Source organism: Antedon mediterranea, chromosome 7, assembly GCF_964355755.1.
Source record: "Antedon mediterranea chromosome 7, ecAntMedi1.1, whole genome shotgun sequence".
NCBI classification, from domain to species: Eukaryota; Metazoa; Echinodermata; class Crinoidea; order Comatulida; family Antedonidae; genus Antedon; species Antedon mediterranea.
The window spans coordinates 21368353-21380792 of record NC_092676.1 but is presented as its reverse complement, the minus strand read 5'-3'; the positions used below and the strand labels follow the sequence as shown (position 1 = coordinate 21380792).

Here is a 12440-nt window from a genome sequence, read left to right as displayed (position 1 = left end):
TAAAATATATAAAAACCAAATATGTGAATTAGATAATTAGATATTCAAGAAACTAAAGTGATAATAATATTTATAAACCCATTTTTTAATTCCTATCACAATAAATGCCCACAAAAATAAATGCTCATACATCAAGTTCATGTTTATTAGGTCAAAGGTCAATAACTTTACTTCCGGTCATTTTTTTCACAAACTATTTCATTAGAATAAAATAAATAGGTATGGTCTGAGCAATTTGATACCATTTTGAATTTCTATGACAACTCGTTTATTAGATACAGAGCGAGTCAAGGTCAATGGTCAATATAGTGCAGACAAATATCATTTTCTGCTACTTTTCGTCAAAATATGCCATTACAATGAATATAAACACATTAGGTAATAAACATTAATTCGAAACCGCCCGGTGATATATTGAAATTTAGTTAATTAATTTGAAACGATAAAGATGAGGAAATCTGTGAGAATGAGAATAAGTCGCCCCAACCATGGAGAAATCAGTTAGGATTTCTCCATGCCCCAACCGAGACTCGAACTCGGACCGCCTGCTTGATATGCAGATGTCCTAACCATTAGACCACTGGGGCTTTCATGGTATTGTTCAAACTCAATTGGATAGCGACTCTTTAACACTCTCGGCGTGGTATGAATATAAATATGTATGCTTCGAGTATATTCTAATACCATATCTTGTTGGTAGACCAAAGGGTTACGGAGATTTTGAAATGTGGCTTTTACCATGGTTACGGAAATGGTTATTCAAATTTGTTACCTAACATTTTTGGTTTTCTTGTATGTATGTACTTTCACTTTGGGCATACAAATCCTACGTAATACGCCACGAGGAACATGACTATGGTGTTAATCCTCGACATAGTAAGCAGCACAGCTGTCTACTTTAATCTGTTGTCTAGTTATACTGATCGTGTCCGAGTCGGAGTCCAGATTAAGTATAACAATTGCGTCGACTAAACGGGTTCTGACGCCACATTCGACATTGTTGACGATATATGATAAACTGTTATCACACTTTTCATCTAAAAACCATTGTTTCTCATCGTTTGTAAACTATATAATATGATAAAGAAAAATAGAACATTGTATTAAAAGAATATAATTGTATAGTATACAAATATACTTTAACTTGTGAGTTTCTGGTTAAGAATAAACCTCCCGTATTAAACGAAACCTTCTTTATTCTACATTAATCAAGTATATTTTTCACAGTTCTTAATTGTTTATTATAAAAACCTGGCTGACCTGGTTGACCTGGCTCTAGGTCCTAGCCAGGTCAACAAATCAAAAGCTCTCTAGTAATTTTGATGAGAGTGGAGATTAGCATGCATAGAGAATGGAACGCACTTTCTATCTCGATTCCTTGAAATTTTGGTGTATTTTAGGTCTAAACCAACGACCCATATAGGCCGGTACCAAAGATCGTGTATCAGATACTTTTCTTTGGAGGGAAGAAGAATAAATTGTAATTTCACTCTTCCCTGCCTGGACTATAATTAGCCCTAGGTCGTCACAAATTGAAAAACTCACCTGTACAACTTGGACTAATGTTCCATTAACGTTTTCAGCAAAGTAAAGTGAGTTATAGCTGTAAGATGGGGGACAAATGTCGAACTTAATACTTCTTGAAGCTAATTGAATGAAGTGCTCGGTTTTTGGAGAAATGTCTGCTGATTCATTCTCTGTAATCGCCGGTCTTGCTCCGAAGTAACTTCCATAAGTGCTAAGAACTTGTCGTTTTTGGTCTTCTGTAAGTATCAGAATAGGTGGCTGAGCAGCGGGATCCCCCCCGGTAATTTCATCTGTACCAAGCGCTGTGTTCGGCTGACTGTTCAGCTTCTGGAAGTTTTCCAATGGAATTCCATCTTGATTTTGGCGGTTAGGAGTAATTCGGGTAGGTTTTGCCTCATAGCGTGGTGATGATAAACGGTCTATTATTGAGCTAAGAAGCGTGTTACCATTAGGCAGATGGTCTATTTGTGGGTTGTACACAGGAATTGCAATTCCAGCTCCAACCATCAACACTAGTCCAACAACCAGCGATGGGATTTGTTTGTAGAGCATGATTAGGCTTCGGAATTGAGTGTATCGTTCTGTAAAGTATAATATAGGGTGTTGTCTTGGTTCTTCGAGTACTGTACACAAATCGGAAATTACCAGTCTCACCTTAATCTTCGATATTATGAAAGTAACCTGTGAAATTGCACAGTATCATAATTATAAGTTAATGTTATAATATTATAATTTAATTATAATTTATGTGTAAAATTAACGTAAGTAAGTAATATTTATTACTTAGGGCAGTACAATTTACAAAACAGCATAAAATTTAAAATAAATCAAATACATAGAATAATGCAAACATTAAATTTGAAACAAGAAAAACATTGAAACAATGATACGATAGATATAAACAATTTTGGGATAGAACTAAAAAAAACAATTCAAACGGTGGTTAATATGGAAACTTAAATTTAGGTAGTCAATGGAATAATTTTAAAATGAATGAATGGATATTAGCATAATAATAATAATAAACATCTATAAGCCAGAACATTATTAGGTAAATTTTGAATTGGTTAATTTTGCGGATAAAGTCTTGGTTTCCTGAATGAATGAAGGTAGATCAGTCACACATGATAAAGAAACCATCCACATATTCAGAATTTGTTCTTGTAGCGAAAGTGCTATTGCCCGAAATGATGGGTCTACCAGGATTGCCTCCTTTAGGGATTTTGGGTGTAAATTGTGTAAAATTAGGTCCAATCTTGGGATCTATGGAGAGGGTTTTTTTTTTACCATCATAGAAACAGCTTTACCACATTATCCGTAGTTTTGTACAATCTCCTCAATATATCAACTTTAATGTACGGTATGTTTCTAAAGCTTTTAAGTGAAGTAAACTGTTAGGTTGTATAGGTTGTAATGTTGGAATTGGCCTCAAATTGTCCCTTAAATAAACGTATTTGATATTGGTAAAGATAAATCATGCAATATAGGGCTAATATATTGTGATGTTGTAATCATTTTAACTATATTTTATGATCATGTAATCCATATTGGGTTTCAACATTCTGTACAAGGTGTAGTCGTAACACGTTTTTGTCTGCTCCATATCATCTATCGCAACTCAAATATTTCTTTTAAATTAAACTATCAAATTAAAAAAAAGACTCATCAGACTAGAACGTATGTTATTTCATATAGGCCTACGTTTATTTTTTTGACAAAGTTTTGCTTAATCCATGTTGACGAGTTAATCCACTTTACAACACTAGTTGAATAGTAATGAATAGTTACAGTTTTCAATTTGGTAAGAGTGTAGATCTACGCTTCTTTATTGACAAAGTAGCAATACTTTGCTACAATCATTATTGGATTATAAGCCTACTCATCAGACTAGAATGCATGTTATTATATTTTATATAGGCCTATTTATTCAAAAAGTTGTGTTACTTCATACTAGTTGAATAGTTTAATGTACAGTACATACACATTTTTTTTCTTCGTATTTTTATTTTACTCTTTTAGCAAATTTTAAAGAGTTTTTATACATGTTTTTAACCTTTTATTTTTTTAAACAGAACCATATGTAAAACAGGTGTTACATCTGTACCTATATATTTTTATCCTGTATAAATATGTTATATAAATGAAAAAATAAATAAAAAAGGATAGTTATAGTTTTGAGGTAGGCTTAGCTTATGCTTATCGTGGTATTATAATTATTTTGCCGCAGTTCTATTTCTAACTTTTAATTTATAACTCTATTGTGTGAGCCATGCCCGTTGCCTGCTATGATTTATTTGTATTTATATGACTCAATTAATTCCCACAAAATAAGTACAGTGTATATTCTAAAATCGTACAGTAGGTCTATGATATATTTTTTTTCTTAATCCTAACGACTATTTTTTGTTACTGAAAAGTAAGTTTTATGATATTTTTTCAAAATTTAATTTCGAAAGTTGCTTTGTAAAGAATAGGCATTTCAAAGATTAAACAAAATATTTCATATCACAATAAATATTTGTTATTTTTAAATGATTTTATGATCAGAAGCATTTATTTTTTAATCAGGTATCATTTTATTTATTGCTTGAAATACATTGTATATGTTGGTAACGCATTACTTATACTTTAGAAAAAAGAAATAAATATGTTTCATTTGAAAATAATGGTGCCAGGCATTCTATAGGCCTACTCGCTTGCCTAATCCCTAGCTTTTTTTCCTTCAGCCAGACGTCACACACTCACAAGTTTTCTATATTATACAATAACAACTTTCTGTGAATTCTTATAAATGAATATGAAACATTTCTTTTTCTTAAATTAAACTGTCAGATTACAATAAGACTCATCTAAAAGACTAAAAGGTATGATTTATGTTTATATACTGTAGGCCTACGCTTATTTATTAATCTATGCTGATGAGTTAACCCACTTTACAACACTATAGTAAAGGATATTTATAGCTTTGAATGTTGACAAAGATTTACTTACTTACCTGGATTATGTTATGTTTCATATACACCTACGCTTGTTTTTTGACTAAGTTTTACTTAATCCATGTTGACGAGTTAATCCACTTAATTGACAAGTAGCAACATTTTGCTACGATCATTGTTATTTGGATTTATCGAAAACCAATAGTTACGTCAGATCCAGTATTAAAGCCAAAGATTCAGTGGGGCCCTTAGTTAATTATGAAGGGAATATAGTTGTTAATGACATGGAAACAGCCGAAATACTTTACATTCGTGTTTACAATCAATTCTAACTTTATACCAAACGAGTTTTTTACCTTTTAGAAGTTTCTATAGATGATGATAAATTAACCACTGTACTGTACCCCGCAGAGACATAAACCTAACAAATCACCGGGACCTGATCATTTAAATTCAATAATATTGTTGGAGAACTGCTAGTGGTATTGCGACTCCTTTAGCCCATCTATTTCAGAGATTCTTTGATGAAAAATTATGTTCCACCTTAAATGATTGTATGTATATATCACAAGGACAGAAGAAGATGTATCCAATATCAACACAGTTACAAGAATTAAAGCATTTATTGCATGTTGACTACACGTACATGTGATCTGCTGACTGTATTTATTAGTGGTGTTTCAAATATCTTTCAACAGAGGTTTATTATAACCATATAAAACATTTCATATAAACACGAACTGGGAATCTTCATGAGTTTGTCACTTTCAAATATAAACTATAGGCCTATATATTAATGTAAAGTTTTCACATTCATTTTCTAATCATTATTAAATATTATATTATTCATGACAGAACATAGTTTTTCCTCATTTGATTAAATGTAATAAATATCCCAAACTCATATTTACACTGTATATTACTTTAATACTTTTTTTCAAATACACTTATTTAAATAGTGAATCATTGTTTTTAAAGGTATCATTAAATAATTAATCATTACACTCTATATTATCTTATGACTTTTTCACATAAATACACTTATTGAAATAGCGAATCATTGTTTTTAAAGGTATCATTAAATATCAACCAGATTTTCTTTTTTACTACTCCTGAATACTTTCGCAAAATAATATCAAAATAATAAATTTAAAATGTATCATCCGAAAAAAAATGAAAATTGAAGAAATATTATTATTGTTGAAAGTGAATAACTAACCCTAAAGTGTTATACTGTATTACACACAACGAAAATGTTTTAAATTATATTTTCAGGAAGACAATATATCTTGTCCAAAAAATGACACTAAACTTAAAGATGTATTGTCCCATAGAATCATGAAAAATGAAGATGATTAAAATCAAATTTGAATAGGACATTTTGTAGTTTTAACAAATTTAATCACTTACATAGAAAAAAAAAACCCAAAAACTTATGTTTTCACTTATAAAATGAAAAAAAATTCCATTAGCTGGCAGCCAATTTGACTATTTTTTTAGTATTGGAGTATAACAAAACATATACATATATTTCCACGTGTTCTCTATTGCTAAAAAAAGACATTCAGTTCAGCTTTCCTTCTATAACCACTTAATAAATACTAGTTACAGTCCAACTCCTCCTTAATCTCTTCCATTTTCTATAAAAAAAATGAAAAATATTAAAAAATTGCTATAGTAAGGCATATTGCTTAAATCATTTTTTCTGGCCAATGTATGTCACCAACTGACATACCCATTTGAAAAAAGTCTATACAAACCTGTATCAGCCTCATAATTGCCAGTCCACGTTTTTGAGGAGAAATTGCTCTTAATTCCATGGCAATAATATACTGGCCGCTTAAACTACTAGCTTGGTCATTGGTGGAGTTTGTAACGCTGGTAATTATATAGCCTGAAGGATCCCATTTATCAATGTTCATCTAATTGACCTAAACAAAAACAATTAACAGTATTTATGTATTAATATACTAGGCCTATCCTAGCCTTACAACACTAAATCAACTAAATATTAGGCCTATAAATATTAATTAATTGATAATAATAAGTAGGCTAGGCCTAGCCTAGCCTGGCTCTAGGCCTACTAGGCCTAGTACTGTAGTCTGTACTCATATTTAGTAGTAGGCTTAACCTAGGCTAGGCCTAGCACATAGTAGACTAGTAGGGATTAGTAAGTATTATGTAGGCCTATAAGTACTACTTGCATTGGCCTAGCCTACTAGGGTATATGTAGCCTAGGCTAGGTAGGCCTAGCTGGCCCTAGTATGGCCTAAACCTAGGCTAGGCGCGCCTAGCCCTAGGTAGGCTAGAAATAGAAGGCTTGCCAACTCACTTTACAAATTGATCTCTGACGCGTTTTAGGCCTAGTTTTTCTGGCATTCTTCTACACAGATGTTTGTCTGAAATTATTGTCTTCATGCATTAATCCTTATTCTGTGTATGACTTACTTCCTTTATCGTAAAGACAAGAAGGGTATATGACAAAGTATTTCCATAAAGACCTCGCTCGTCAGCCACCATTTTTTTGCCGTCGGTGTGTCGTCGATGAGAGAGATATTCCTGACTTCTGATTGGTTGACGAACGCGAACCGCGCTCGCGACGCCTCAAAAAGTTGACCACCACGGTTCAACTTTTGAAAATTCGCGTGCGAAGCCTTCGCTGCTGTCGTTTTCAACGCGTTGAAGTTGAAATTCGACTATCGTACACTGTTCGATCGCTTGTATATATGTTCACACTGGAAGCGTCCGTTGCCTGCCACGTGCGTCACTTTTTAACGCGAAATTCGCGGCTTCGCGTTTGGTGTGCACCGGCCTTTATGGAAGAAAGCTCTAAGAAATCAACGGCAAACTATGTGCCTGTTAGTTTAACTTCCCATTTTTGTAAATTGATGGAATCTGTCCCGAGGGATGATATTATTGATCATCTTTGACTCATTACATTTACTGAATAAATCCCAACATGGGTTCTTGAAAGGAAGATCTTGTCTGACAAATTTACTTATGTTTCTTGAGAAGGTGACATATGATATTGACCAGGGTTTACCAGTAGATGTAATTTATTTTGACTTTCAAAAGGCCTTCGTTAAAGTTTCTCATGTAAGGTAGTAAGTTTTGGCTCATGGTATTGAATGTTGAAATTTGCTGATGACATTAAATTGTTTGGACGTGTGCATTCCGAGGTCGATTCTGGACCAGGCATGGTCTCTTCAACTAAGGAAAGACATTCTTTTATTAGAAATAGTTCAGCGGAGAGCAACTAGGAAACCGCCTAGTTTGCATGGCATGCCCTATGTAGATGGGTTAAAAGTTTTAATTTAACAATCTTAGAAGAAAGAATGATTCAAACATATAATATTCTTTTCAACAAAGAGGCTATTGATTGTGATTTACTTTTTTTCAAAAGTCTGACAATACCGCCACTATGGGTCATAAATATATAATTGAAAAAGATGCTCGATTAAATCATTGTTTTACCCTACGAGTCGTAAATTCATGGAATGCTCTCCCTGCCAGTACAGTAGAAGTCGACACAACCATACTACTGTATTTAAAAGACAATTTCAGAAGACGAGGGAGGCTAGAGGGCCACGACCGGCCCACCTGCCTCTTGCACCACTCATTTAGAGTGGTGTACGGTGAGCTACATAGAGTATTAGCTCTAATGCACACAATGACCTGTACTGTCGTTTGGTATCCGTATCATCTTTCAAATCGGGTGTCAAAGTATGACCCAAGTAATTAAATCTCTAACAAAGGCAAGTTCCTACTCAAATAAGTTTAAAGTGGGAATCTTTGACAATGTCCTGACTGCAGGGCAGAATAACCGTATCCGGACAACTACCCCCTGGACAATTACCACCCGGACGACTACCACCCGGACAATGACCCCCTAGGACAACTACCACCCGGACAATTTCTCCCTAGGACAATTACCCTCAGGACAACTACTCCCTTAGGACAACTCCCACCCGGACAACTACCCCCTAGGACAACTACCCCCTAGGACAACTACCCTCTAGGACAACTACCCTCCTAGGAGGTAGTTAATAATAATAACTGGTACTTGATATAGCGCATTATGCTGAAAGCCTCAATGCGCTTTACAAAGACAGACAAATTAAGGTGGGTTTTGAGGAGAGATTTGAAGACACTGGTGAAAGTAACCTGACGGATTTCTATAGGCAACGCATTCCATAGAGAAACGGATGCCGAAGAAAATTTAGTGGAAGGATGAAATATATGGGCAAGAAGAGACTCAGATCCAGATCTCAGAGACAGCTTAGCAACATAAGGTTGAATAAGTTCAGAAATGAACTTAGATGAAGAATTATTAAGAACTTTGAAAACAAATAGCAGGATCTTGAAGGTAATTCCTTGTGTTACCAATGAAGTTGTCTCAGCACAGGTGTGATATGTTGCCTTGTGGGGCTTTGAACGACCAATCGGGCAGCTATGTTCTGGACTCGCTGAATTTTAGAGATATCCTTTGCTGGTAAGCTATAAAGTATAATTATAATTTATACTTTAATTACCAATCTTAACAGAGGCAGTCCAGCAGGCAGACTTAAAACGAGAAGAAAAATGAATAAGTTCTGTTTTAGCATCATTCATAACCAGGTTGTTAGATTGACACCCCATGCTCTGACTTCGGCAATACAGGATTCAAGTTTACTGACAGCAGAATCACGCTGATTAGGGTTGTCCTAGGGGGTAATTGTCCTAGAGGGTAGTTGTCCTAGGAGGGTGATTGTCCAGGAGGTTTTTGTCCGGGTGGTAGTTGTCCGGGTGGTAGTTGTCCAAATGGTAGTTGTCCTAGACCCCAGAATAACATACATACAGATTTTTACTTGTTATACAATATATAATGCGTATATGGTTCTAAGATTTGGCGATCAAAAATGTATTTCTACAACGCAATGCCTTGTCGAAGTTTATCCTTAGCTTGTCGCGACTGCAGAGAAATCCAAGATTGTCAATGCTTTGATACTCACGGATTGCCTTTTCTACACATTTATACAGTTATAACAATACGGTAATAATTGGGATCCGCACTAGAAGCAAAAGCTTGTCTCATGAGGGCCCCTACAATGAATGCAAATATGCATAATACATAAAAAGAAACATAAACAATAAACAAAACAAAAAATAGTTAAAAAGAGAGAGAGATAAAATATTGAGCATAACAAACGTTAAGTTGTTTAAGTGGCTAATAGTATTAACGTTTTACAGATTTTTTTTAAATTAAATAAAGATACAGAAAGTTTTATTTTAACGAGGAGATCATTACAAATTTTAGGTCCAGTTATTGAAACCAAAAATTGATTTCTGATTAATCTTGTAAATAGAACATATTATAAACGTGTCATTCTCAAATTATATTCATTACTTAAATTACTTTTTGATAACGTTTCAAGTTTCGCCTGCTATATCATGGTCATCAGAATAGTGTTGTAAACATACATGTCACCTATATATGGTAAGATACTTTCTTTTCATTATTAATTGCTTGCAAGACAAGAGAAAGATCATTTAATAATTTACAGTATTGGTTTGGAGGAAGATAAATTACTCCACCAATGGTGTTTTTATTATTGTTTTATCAAGTACCGTACCGAAGAGAATGGGAGATGCAAAGTATATTTATAATTTTAATTGAAAAAAAAACCACATTATAAATTGAAATTTTAATGTGTTTTTTATATTCTTATTAGAAAACAAGTATTTATTTACAGATATAACTATTTCACAATTTAAGACCAGTATCTAATGTTAGGTTGAAAATAGGTGGTGTTCGAAACAGAATGAAGCTGCATATTGTGTAATTAATTGATAATGTTTTAACAAGGTATCAGCAAGATGATTGATATGATTGCCTAAATAAAATACAGTGGTGTCGTCCGCGTAGAGAAAAACAGAAAACAGTCTTGAAGACAAATGTGTATCATTAATATAAAGAATACAAGAAGCGGACTAAAGTAACACACCCTGTGAAACACCCCATTGTGATAAGACTCAAGCTAAATTTTGTATTAATGTGTAATGTAACCGAGTAATGTAATATTTATATTGTTTTATGAAATGAAATAGGCCTACAGGAAATAAATTAAAAAAACAAAAAGGACTCAAGTTAGATTTAAAATATGTTGTGCAGTGGCCACGATCTGAAAAATAACTTTGGAAGAGATTAAGTGCGGTGCCGCGTATTTTAGAATTTTATGGTCAATGGTGTCAAAAGCCGATTGCAAACTGTTCATTTTCAAATGCATCTACGATTTTATTGGTAAGATCGATAAAGACCATGAGAGTATTGTACCCTTTCCTAAAATCGAATTTGTTGTTGTAATAAAGAATTGTTATATTTGAGAAAGGTAAATTTAATAGTGTTAGAAATATAAAGACCTATTTCTCCTTTTTTATTATCTCTATCGTTGTAATTATCCCTTGGCTTAATAAAAAAAAAAATGAAAAAAAAAAATCAAAGAAATAAAATTGTATGAAACTCAATCCAGTCAAAACATCTACGTCAGGGAAATGTAATGTACTGGATTTTGTAGGCATACTTTTCATACAATAAATTCGTTACTTTAAAATCTCACCAAGCTGAAATATAAACGCCAGAAACATTACGCACATTTAAAGTGCCACGGTATATAACAGTTTATATTGTGTATTGTTTTCGTAGAAGCTGTAATACCACTGAATATAAAAAAAATGATAAACATGTCTAATATTATACAATATTGAATAAAAGTAAATGCATTACTACAGTAGTGAAGTAAGATATATTAATACTAATAGTAAAGGTATTTTTGTGCACCACAATGTACTTATCGTAACGAGGACCAATTCACAGTGTTTGATTTCACTCCACCCTATCTTTATATAGCATATCATCATGCATTATGTATGTCACTGCAGGAAGTGCCTCAATTCTTCTAAAGGTCTTTTCTATTCGTTATTTCTATTTTTGTCTTGCTAACGGGATCAATAGTATAACAATAACTATATTTTAGTATTGAAAACAAATTATTTAAAACGGTAACTTTGCTGTATTTATTGTGTAATCGTGATCGTCAAGAAACAATGACATCTTCTTATCATCATATCAAATGATCAAGTTTGAACATGTATGTATTCAGTATAAATGTATTTTTCTTGAAAATGTTATGAACGGGTATATTGATTCATATTTTTGTACTGAATATTTGTCAATTTCAATTAAAAGATAATTTTATTATATTACCCTCAATGAGGAATGTTGATCATTCTATATCGTTGAAAGTATTCTATAACAATGCCTTGCGTTTGCTGCTGAAGCAGCCTAGAAAAATTGTAGTGCAAGCATGCTGTTTGTTTTGAATTACGTTCCATCATTTGATGAGTTCCCCTATTCTATTCAAAAAAATCTCAAATATGTAGATCTTCTATAAACTAGGTTTCTGCAGTTTTCAGAAGTTGTCAACTAGTCTACATTGGCAAACATTGGAAAATCGGTCTTTCTTTACTGAAAGAAAATCAAAATATCTTCCGTAACAAATATTGGCAAAATATTCCATAAAGGGCAGCCTAGAGTAGTACTTTCTTCTTTTATTGTACCAGTTTTCAAAAAAAGGTATAGTGGAGCTTTCAGAAAAGTCAGTTTGCTGGTCCTTTTTTTAATGGGTCTAGTTGGAATTCTAAAAATCGCAGTCTAGTACTTTTACAAAGGAACAGTTTGAATTACTTAAAATGAGTTTGGTATTGTCTGGTAGGTTGAAGAGTCGAAGAATAAGTAAAAACAACGGGCTTTCTGGTACTTTCACAAAGGTTCAGTTGGAGTTAAGATGACCTTGGTACGGTCTGAGTTGTATGCCTAGAGTTCGTGTTGAAGAAATAAGTAAAAACAATTATTTTCTTATTCAATCAACAGGACGCTGAGATTGGCCAGTTTCTAGTTTCGGAACGATCAGTCTCCGCCCCCTTAAACGATTGACTGAT

At 33.3% G+C, this 12440-nt stretch overlaps 1 long non-coding RNA gene and 1 other non-coding gene across 2 annotated transcripts; both read right to left on the bottom strand.

Annotated features, from left to right (window-relative positions):
- Positions 1-515: 515 nt before the first annotated feature.
- Trnad-auc (transfer RNA aspartic acid (anticodon AUC)) lies at positions 516-587 on the bottom strand. Its single transcript has one exon. It is a non-coding gene; the product is annotated as a tRNA-Asp (tRNA).
- Positions 588-5702: 5115 nt separating this feature from the next.
- Positions 5703-6889, bottom strand: LOC140055664 (uncharacterized). The gene is made up of 3 exons (XR_011846684.1): positions 6796-6889; positions 6224-6394; positions 5703-6103 (listed from the first exon to the last, which is right to left on the bottom strand). It is a non-coding gene; the product is annotated as an uncharacterized lncRNA (long non-coding RNA).
- Between the last annotated feature and the right edge of the window lie 5551 nt (positions 6890-12440).